This window comes from Nicotiana attenuata, unplaced genomic scaffold (assembly GCF_001879085.1).
Source record: "Nicotiana attenuata strain UT unplaced genomic scaffold, NIATTr2, whole genome shotgun sequence".
NCBI classification, from domain to species: domain Eukaryota; kingdom Viridiplantae; phylum Streptophyta; class Magnoliopsida; order Solanales; family Solanaceae; genus Nicotiana; species Nicotiana attenuata.
Genome location: NW_017671015.1, coordinates 166438 through 175913, shown reverse-complemented (window position 1 = coordinate 175913; position 9476 = coordinate 166438).

Sequence of the window (9476 nt, the reverse complement as noted above, 5' to 3'; positions counted from 1 at the left end):
GTTTTTCTCTGGTGATGGATATTTTTGTTCTTCTGATCGTGGGTTCCTGTGGTTCGTCGATGCCTCCCAGGATCATGTGGATGACATGTTGTGGCTCATTTGTCTCGTTCTTCTTTGTCACCTCTCTTTCCCGGAACTGGTTTTTAGCCCGATCGCTGAGGAATTCTCGGAGGTGACCTTTGCTTAGTAGTCGGGCTACTTCTTCCCGGAGCTGATGGCAATCTTTGATTCTTTGGCCGTGCGTGTTGTGAAATTCGCACACTAAGTCATGATTTCTTTGCGAAGGATCTGATTGTACAGGCCTGGGCCACCTGGCATCTCTGATTTTGCTGATGGCGAACACGATGTCTGATACGTCGACGTTGAAGTTGTATTCCGACAAGCGAGGTGCCTCCGTTGGCCCTGTGTGCCTATCGAATCCGGCTCTGTTGACGAGTCCCCGAGGATTCTGTCATCGATCCATTCTTCGATCATTGCGGGTGTGTTGCGCCTCGGGGCGTTTCTCCTATCTTCGGTGTATGGCTGGTACCTTTCTTTGTTTGGCTTTGGCTCCTTAGCCAGAAGCCTGCTTGGGTATACCGAGCCCGAGGGGGCTCCTAGTTGGTCGTCCTCGACCCTAATTTTCGACTGGTAACGGTTGTGAACGTCCGACCAAGTCACGGCGGGATATTCAACCAAATTCTGTTTCAGCTGCTTCGAAGCCACTGAGCTTCGTTCATTCAGACCTTGAGTGAAGGCCTGTACTTCCCAGTTGTCGAATACTGGTGGTAGTTCCATTCGTTCCAATTGAAAGCGAGGTACGAACTCCCGCAGCATCTCATTCTCCCTCTACTTAATCTTGAAGATGTCGGATTTCCTTGTTGCTACTTTGATGGCACCAGCATGTGCCTTAATAAAAGAATCTGCCAGCATGGCAAATGAATCTATCGAGTTTGGGGCCACGTTGTGATACCACATCATTGCCCCTTTAGAAAGCGCTTCTCCGAACTTCTTCAGCAGGACGGACTCGATCTCATCGTCCCTCAAGTCGTTGCCTTTCACCGCGCAGGTGTAAGCAGTAACATGCTCGTTGGGGTCCGAGGTTCCGTTATACTTCGGAAGGTTGGACATTCTGAACTTTTTAGAATGGGTTTCGGGGCCGCCTCCTGTGGGAACGGCTTCTGTACGAACTTCTTTGAGTCCACACATTTTAAGATCGGGGGTGCGCCCGGAATTTGGTCGACCCTGGAGTTATAGGTCTCGACCTTCTTGTCGTTGGCCTCTATCTTCTTCTCGCCTGATTCGATCCTCCTCGGGAGGTCCTCAAGCATCTTTATGATGGCGCGGTCGGCTACCTACCCGTTGTTGCTTGACCTCTCTAGTACCTGCTCGGCTGGGGGAGCCGTCCCCGGTGCTATCGTGCTAGGAGTTTTCTGGTGGCTTTGCAGCTGAGCAATAGCCAGCTGTTGTGCCTGCAACATTTCGAAAATAACGTGAAGGCTAACCTCCCGTTCTTCCCTAGTTGGGGTTTTCTGGACTTCTTGTTGGTCTCCTTGGTGTATGCTCCTGTTGGTGTGGGAGTTTATTTCGACGTGTTGAGCGTCACGTGAAACCGCGTCCACGGGAATCGGTTCCGGTGCGTTCTCAGGGTTTTGTGGTGGTACACCAACACCTGGGACGTCAACACCATTTTCTCCATGGTCTTCAAGGTTGATGTTTTCACGAGCGTTTACTGAGTTAGACATTTTGACCTGAAATCAAAGATCTTGGACAAGAAAAAGTGTGAAAGATAACTTGTGTTACGTGGTTAAACCAGCAAGAAAATAATCACTATTATTTTTAGCCTCACGGTGGGCGCCAAACTGTTTACCGTGGAAATGGTAATAATAATTAAATTTGATTGTGAGGTTCACAAAATACGTGATCTATTTTTATGCTAGTTGTTAAGCAATGGATGCTAAGTGAGAGGTTTAGAAATAGGGATTATAGCTTAGAAATAACAAGATAATCGAACCAAACAGTGGCGGATCGAGGGCCTCGAGCTGTTGATTACAAGGCCTCGGGGTCGAGCTGGGTAGTTGATTTGGGGCAGCCGAGGGGGAGACAACTGTTATAAGAGCTATAGCGATGGCTCTTTTATGATCAATAATAGGCAATAAATGAAGAACAATAAATAGAACACAATGAATGTAAGCAATAAATGAAGTAATGAACTCAAGAGAATATGTTAGAGAGCAGAGAGAATGTTCTTGTGTCTTTTGTATTTAGCAACAGATCCCTACAAATGACAAGGGTTCTCCTTTATATATGAGGGGGAACATAGTACAGAAGCATTAATTACAAAGATATGGGCTGACACAACCATTTAATGCCTTGATTCGCCTCTTTACTAGCCCACTAGACTTGACAAGCCATACGTCCGTGCCTTGGGAACTTCACCTTCTGCCGAGACCACTAATTCACATTGCCTCGGGGCCGGTCAGTACATATACTATCTCGAAGTCGACCACCGAGAATTCTCGGGGTCGATCACAAGAAACCCTCGAGATGCTTTGATGCTCGTGAAATCGAATCGTCGATTTCTACCGTATAGACAGACAAATTTCAAGCAACTTGATGCAATGGAATTTGAAAGTTATAGTTGTTCGAATGTGGGAAATTTCGAATAGCTTCAACCCAGAAATACCATATTCTATGGAGTTGATTTTACAAGATGCAAAGGTAACATATTTATAATTGCTTTTATTTTTATACTTCCTCTTCTATGCTGCTATGGTTCATAAATTTTCAAAACTTTTGAACTACATGAAAATGCAAGCATGAAATTATTTGCGCCGTACCCTTATTTCTCTTTTGGTTTGTAACGTTACTTTTCATAGTTGTTTGTTAATTTCCAGCAATCCTCAAATAGATGAAAATATATACTTGAAGTGATTATGTGTTGTAGTCTTATTTCTATTTCTGTTTCTGATTACTAATTTCCAGCACTAACAAATTATTACCAACATAATACATCCTAATAATTAATCTAAGAAAAAATTTATTATGTTCCTCCTATATGTCTTTGAGACTGCTGCAAATTCTAAAAATATGCATATTCTGCCAAAATAATTTACGATGTTTCTTGACAATTGTTTAGTCTCTTAAACTACTGCAAAATCTGAAAATATGCATATTCTTCCTAAAAAATTTACAGTGTTTGTTGATAATTTTTTACTAATTTCGAGCACTAACAATTTATTACCAACATAATATATCCTAATGATTAATCTAATTTTCTAGGGTGATCGTATACATGCCTCAATCGGGAAGTATGTAAGTTATTTAAGAATAAGATACAAGAACTCGGCTTATATCGCATCACCTACTTTGTTGTCGGACCAAATAATTTGAAATTAAAGACAGGGACACACAACTTGAGGCTGACATTTACACAGAGGACAATACTTGAGGAAACGCTGATCCTGCATTTCATATGAAAATCTTTAACTTGCGTCCTTTTGACCAATTAACGAATCAAAAATGATGTCGATGAAGCAGAATTATTTAGTAATTCTTCTTTTCCATTTGGTAACGAATCAACTATATGTGGCTATTTCCCGGGTGACAACTAGAAATGGATTAAAAATCTTGATTTATGATGACGATGGACAAATAACTACTAAAGCGAGAAATGTAGTATTTAAAGGAGTTTTTCGAAATTTAATCTGACAGTTGAAAGGCAAAAGGTGTGTCTTTGAGGTTTATGTAGCTATTTTTCTTGCAAAGTTTGATGAACCAACTGAGAAAAGAGCTGATGCGATGATTCCTGAAACATTTAATAGGTATGTTTTACTTTTGCAAAAAAAATTAATCTATTTTTTAATTTGATATTGGTTTATAAAGTTATATATCATGAACTGGTGAATTTACAGATTGTTCACTAATTGGTATAACATGGTACTTTCCATTACTAAATTTTTAGGGATACTACACCGGTACTTCAAAGGAAGACTGGAAGAGCTGAGTAAAATTGCAGATGCAAACTCTGAGAATGATGATGAGCTAGGCATGTATGATAAAATGGATTTGGATGAGAAAACCAAACTTCCCAACAAATATCGTAATACGGATAATGATAGAAACCATAAATATGCAAGATTTTCAGGGAACAATAGGATGCTGAAAAATATTTGTATGGTTGTTCGTGATTTGAGAAATATTGGCTTTACATCTGTGGCGGAAGATGCATACGTTGCTGCCATATTTTTTCTTCTAAAGGTATTTTCTGTTAACATCAGTCATGTTATGGTGATTTGTTAGCATTCTTGATTTTGTTAATGTACAATTAGTTGCAAAAAGAAGTTAATATCTCCTAACGTCAAATTTTCAATTTCATAATTATAGAAAGGCTGGAGGGAAGCTAGGATTGTCAGCCCAGTCAAGAATCAAGGCAAGTGCGGATCTCAGCATATAGTCAAGCATTTGGAAAGGAAATCTCTGTATCTGAGCAGCAGCTTGTGGACTGTGCTGGAACTTTTAATAACTTTGGCTGCAATGGTGGACTCCCATCACAAGCCTTTGAGTACATTAAATCCAACAGTGGTCTTGACACTGAAGAAGCATATCCATACAGTGGCACAAATGGCTTATGTAAATTCTCATCAGAAAATGTAGGTGTCAAAGTCATCCATATAATAATTTTTTTTACTGGTAATCCATATAAAAAGATGAGGGTTTAAATTTATTGGTAATCCATATAATAATTTTTTTTTCTTGTCATTGGTGTGATGCTACTAGACTGGTTTTGATAGCTTACTGCTAGGTGCTACATTTTCTGCTACTTCGTTGTCTGATTTTACTCTTTTTTACTTTGGCAGCAAAGGTATGATCAAAGCCATGATTTCATTTATGAAGCCTTCTCTATTTGGTAATTTTGTTGTAATTTGATCTTACAGTTGGGAAGACTTAATGGTAGATGGAATGTAAGCGCGTCGCTGTTCCTTTTCATTGTTATTATTGTTTCTCACTGTTGGTCTAATTATTTTATAGAATAATATTATTACACTTACATAAAGAAGTTTAGCTTCAGATTCATGTAAATAGTTCCAATAGACATGTAAACTGGTTCTCACTCGAATCAATGAATTGAAGAATGTAGGAACTGATGACGTTTTTGAACAGTGCTGTCGTCTCTCTTTTTGTCTGTATATCCAACAGCTCTTGCTTCTTATTCCTCTATATGAAAGTTCTTTTGATTGAAGAACAAGGTATATGCGAATGCTATGTTGTGAATTTGTGTTGTTCTTTTAACAAATTTGTTGTCCTTACTCCCCTTTGTAATTACTTAAAATTGTACCCTTCTTTCAATCTCATTATTCTTTCATTGCTGGATAGATTTACGCAGCTATCCACTTGACAAGTTATGAGGACATATCCCTATTTGATGGATTCATGTTCGCAACGAAAAATTCGTCAACATGAGCGGTTACTATTGCACCATATCCAGTATTCACTAGCACTCTTTATCTAAATTGGAAGTAAGAGATTTCAAAATCCGCAATATGCCTATGCAAAAAGGAAGCATATAAAGTCTTTAGTTTTACTGTAAACATATGTTTTGCTTCATCCTCAATTTATAAGTTCTATTTCAATAGATTAAATGATGTGCTTTCATCACATGATCAACAATCTAATTTCATAGGAGATAAAATGCTATATAGTCAGTTTTCCTAATTCAACAGGATTCTATCACACTTATTATATCTTTCCAAATAGAGGAAGCGCCCCTGTCCAAGAACACAAAGTAATATTTTGGTATTTTGTGTGATTGTGGTTAGTGTAAGAAAAGTTATGTTGATCTTGACATAAAACTTTATAAGTGTATTGGGAAAAATTGAGTTTACACATATCGAAGTGATTGAAAGATGACACGTCATGACATGAAGGCTGGTCAAAGAGTGATGATTAGCAAAGAGGCACGAGTTGCAACAGATACGAGCAAAGGCACGACCAGTTATTCAAAAGACTCAACGCTCGTACCTATTTAAATCCAAAAATCAAAGAGAATGAATCTGACAGCACAAGAGAGTACAGATACAGTATTTAATAAGCATTAAATACTAAAAACGTTAGAAGAATCTGTATTAAATTATAATGATTATGTAACGTAGCATTTAATGCCTTTAATTGTCTGTAATAGCCTTATTATGACAAAGGCAAAACGTATATCTTAGAGATAGCTATAAAAAGGAGAAGACTAGTCATTGTAAGGACACGAAATATCAATTGAATATACTGATTTACTTTGTTTTCTGCTATCTATCTCATTGTTATCAAAATCAATTTCTTCTGTTCATTTTCGATTATCAGTAACCCGAGTTCTTCTACAAATAAAGCTTTGACCGAAATTCTATTTTTGGTTAAATAAATTGGTTCCGTTACCGGGAATCTGATAATCTATTCTTTCTTAGTCTAACCTTTTTTGCATCAACAACCATGTCAAACGTTAATGACAACAACCAAGGAAACTAAGTAAACCAAGGAAACCATCAACTCCAGGAGAATTCACAAGATGACCGCACCCCGATTCCTTCTCCACAAAGCTCCCCTCGGCGGTCTCGAGAAGGCACTCCTGATGGGTCGCATTCAAATGCAAATGCTCAATTTGAAAAGGATGAAGCTATTAATGAAACTTTGCAAAAGCTAATCGCTCAACAGGTCAATAAAGCTCTTGAAGCCTTTGCCAGTCAGTTACCTGTTGCACCACCAACACCAATTCCAAATACCAACACCTTGGAAAACCCTCGTTCTGGGCTTACTAATTCAAGCAGTGGTGGAATCCCCAACGAGTCACGAGATGGAGAATCAGGTAACTTAGTTAATTCTGATTTAGAAAATTTAGTATTAACATTGCAGAAACAGCTTAAAGAGCAAAGTGACCGCATAGAACAAATACCTGGAGTACCGCCTGTAGTCAAAGGGATAGATATAGACAAATATTCACAACCACCTTGGAAGCCAAATGCTGCTACTCTCCCAATTCCAAAGAAATTCAAAATGCCCGATATTCCAAAATACGATGGAACAACTGATCCACGAGACCACGTGACTGCATTCACAACTGGCGTAAAAGGAAACGACCTGACCAAACAAGAAATCGAATCAGTATTGGTCAAAAAATTCGGTGAAACACTCACTAAGGGAGCATTAACATGGTATTCTCTTTTACCCAAAAATTCCATAAATTCTTTTGCTGAGCTTGTGGATTCGTTTATCAAAGCACATTCGGGAGCTCAAAAAGTCGAAAAAAGAATGGAGGATATTTTCAAAATCAAGCAAGGGGACTCAGAGTTGCTTAGAGAATTCGTGGATAGGTTCCAGTGTGAAAGAATGACGTTACCATGAGTACCAGACAATTGGGCAGCTATAGCCTTCACTAGCAATTTGAATGAAAAAATCTCAGAAGCCACGAGGCGACTCAAGGAAAGTCTTCGTGAATTCCCAGCAACAACATGGAATGATGTATACAATAGGTATAGCACGAAGCTAAGGATAGAAGAAGATATTATCTCACGGTCTCAAAAAGAGGAAAGGGTAAGTTCGAGACGGGCGGAAACCGAAAAAAGGTCCGGTAAAAATAGGTACGAACCATATATGGGCCCAGCAGGAAGAGATGCACGATCAAAACAGGACAATTCAAGGTACGATCATAAATCGAGGAATAGAGAGTCGGGCTCATCATCAAGATTTGGGAATGATCGAAACACGTGAGAGTCGCAGGACGATGATAGAAACTTGAAGGCAAGATTTGGCGGTTATAACTTTAATGTAAGCACTTCCGAGCTCGTAGCTGTTTTAAGAAGCATGGGTGACAAGGTGCGGTGGCCAAAAGAAATGAGATCGAATCCAAACAGGCGCAATCCCGATCACTGGTGCGAATTTCACAATGATCATGGTCATAAAACGGCAGATTGTAGGTTGCTACAAGGAGAAGTTGATCATCTATTGAAGCAAGGGTAGCTCACTGAATTATTCGGTGAAAAAGGTAGGCAAGCATACATGAAGAATAGGCAGGAGCCCCCTAAACTGCCTTCTCCCAAAAGGACCATTAATGTTATACGCGGAGGGGAAGAAATCAATGGTGTGACGTACACAGCAGCCAATAAAGTTTCCAAAGTCACAATTACCCACGGGAAGCGGGTGCAACATGTCTTAGAGGAAGAAAGTATTACATTTGATGATGCAGATGTGGATGGCGTATTATCTCCACATAACGATTCACTGGTAATATCTCTACTTGTACATGATATTAATGTGAAACGAGTTTTGATTGATCCTGGTAGTTCCGTGAACATTATTCTGCTAAGAGTACTGCACGAGATGCAAGCTGAAGATAAATTAGCACCAAAGGCGCATACTTTGTCTGGATTCGACAATTCCAGCATCGTAACGAAAGGAGAGGTAATACTTACCACATTTGCAGAAGGAGTTGTCATGGATACAAAATTTCAAGTGGTAGATATGGAGATGACTTACAATATGATTCTCGGGAGACTACGGATCCACGAGATGGATGTTGTTCCGTCGACCTTACATCAAGTTATTAAATTTCCATCGCATGGGGGGTATGTCAAATCCGTGGGGATCAACAGACATCCAGGAGCATTAACTCTGTTGCAGATTCAAGTATGAGAAACGAAGAAAAATAGCAGTTACAGAATCCAGTTGAGGGTACCATAACACAAACCTCAACTGAACAAGGGCGAACAGATGTGGACTCAAGGCCTGATGCTATTCAAGATCAGAGGAAAACGAAAATATCAAAACAACAATTGAAGAGCTGGAGGCTGTAGTGTTGTCTACACAATGGCCTAAAAGGAAAGTCTACGTAGGGGCCAATCTAAGCCAGGATATGAAAGGTAAGTTGATTGAATTCTTGTTTGCTAACGTGGATTGTTTTGCTTGATCCCATTCTGATATGACAGGAATACCACCTGAGGTAATGACTCACAAATTAAATGAAGACCCATCATATCCGCCTGTCAAACAAAAGAAGAGAAAGCAAGGAACTTTCAAGAATCAGGTGATTCAAGATGAGGTTCAAAAATTACTAAAAATTGGGTCTATCCGCGAGGTAAAGTATCCTAACTGGTTAGCCAATACTGTTGTGGTACCGAAGAAGAACGGCAAATGGCGAGTTTGTGTAGATTACACAGACCTTAACAAAGCTTGTCCTAAAGATTCTTTTCCACTACCACATATAGATCAACTAATTGATGCTACTGCAGGGCATGAATTGTTAAGCTTTTTAGATGCGTATTCAGGATACAACCAGATCAAAATGGATCCTATAGATGAAGAAAAAACTTCATTTATAACAGACAGGGGGACTTACTGTTATAAAGTAATGCCCTTTGGTCTTAAAAATGCTGGTGCAACATATCAAAGACTAGTGGCCAAAATGTTTCAAGAACATTTGGGAAAAACTATGGAGGTCTATATAGATGATATGCTCG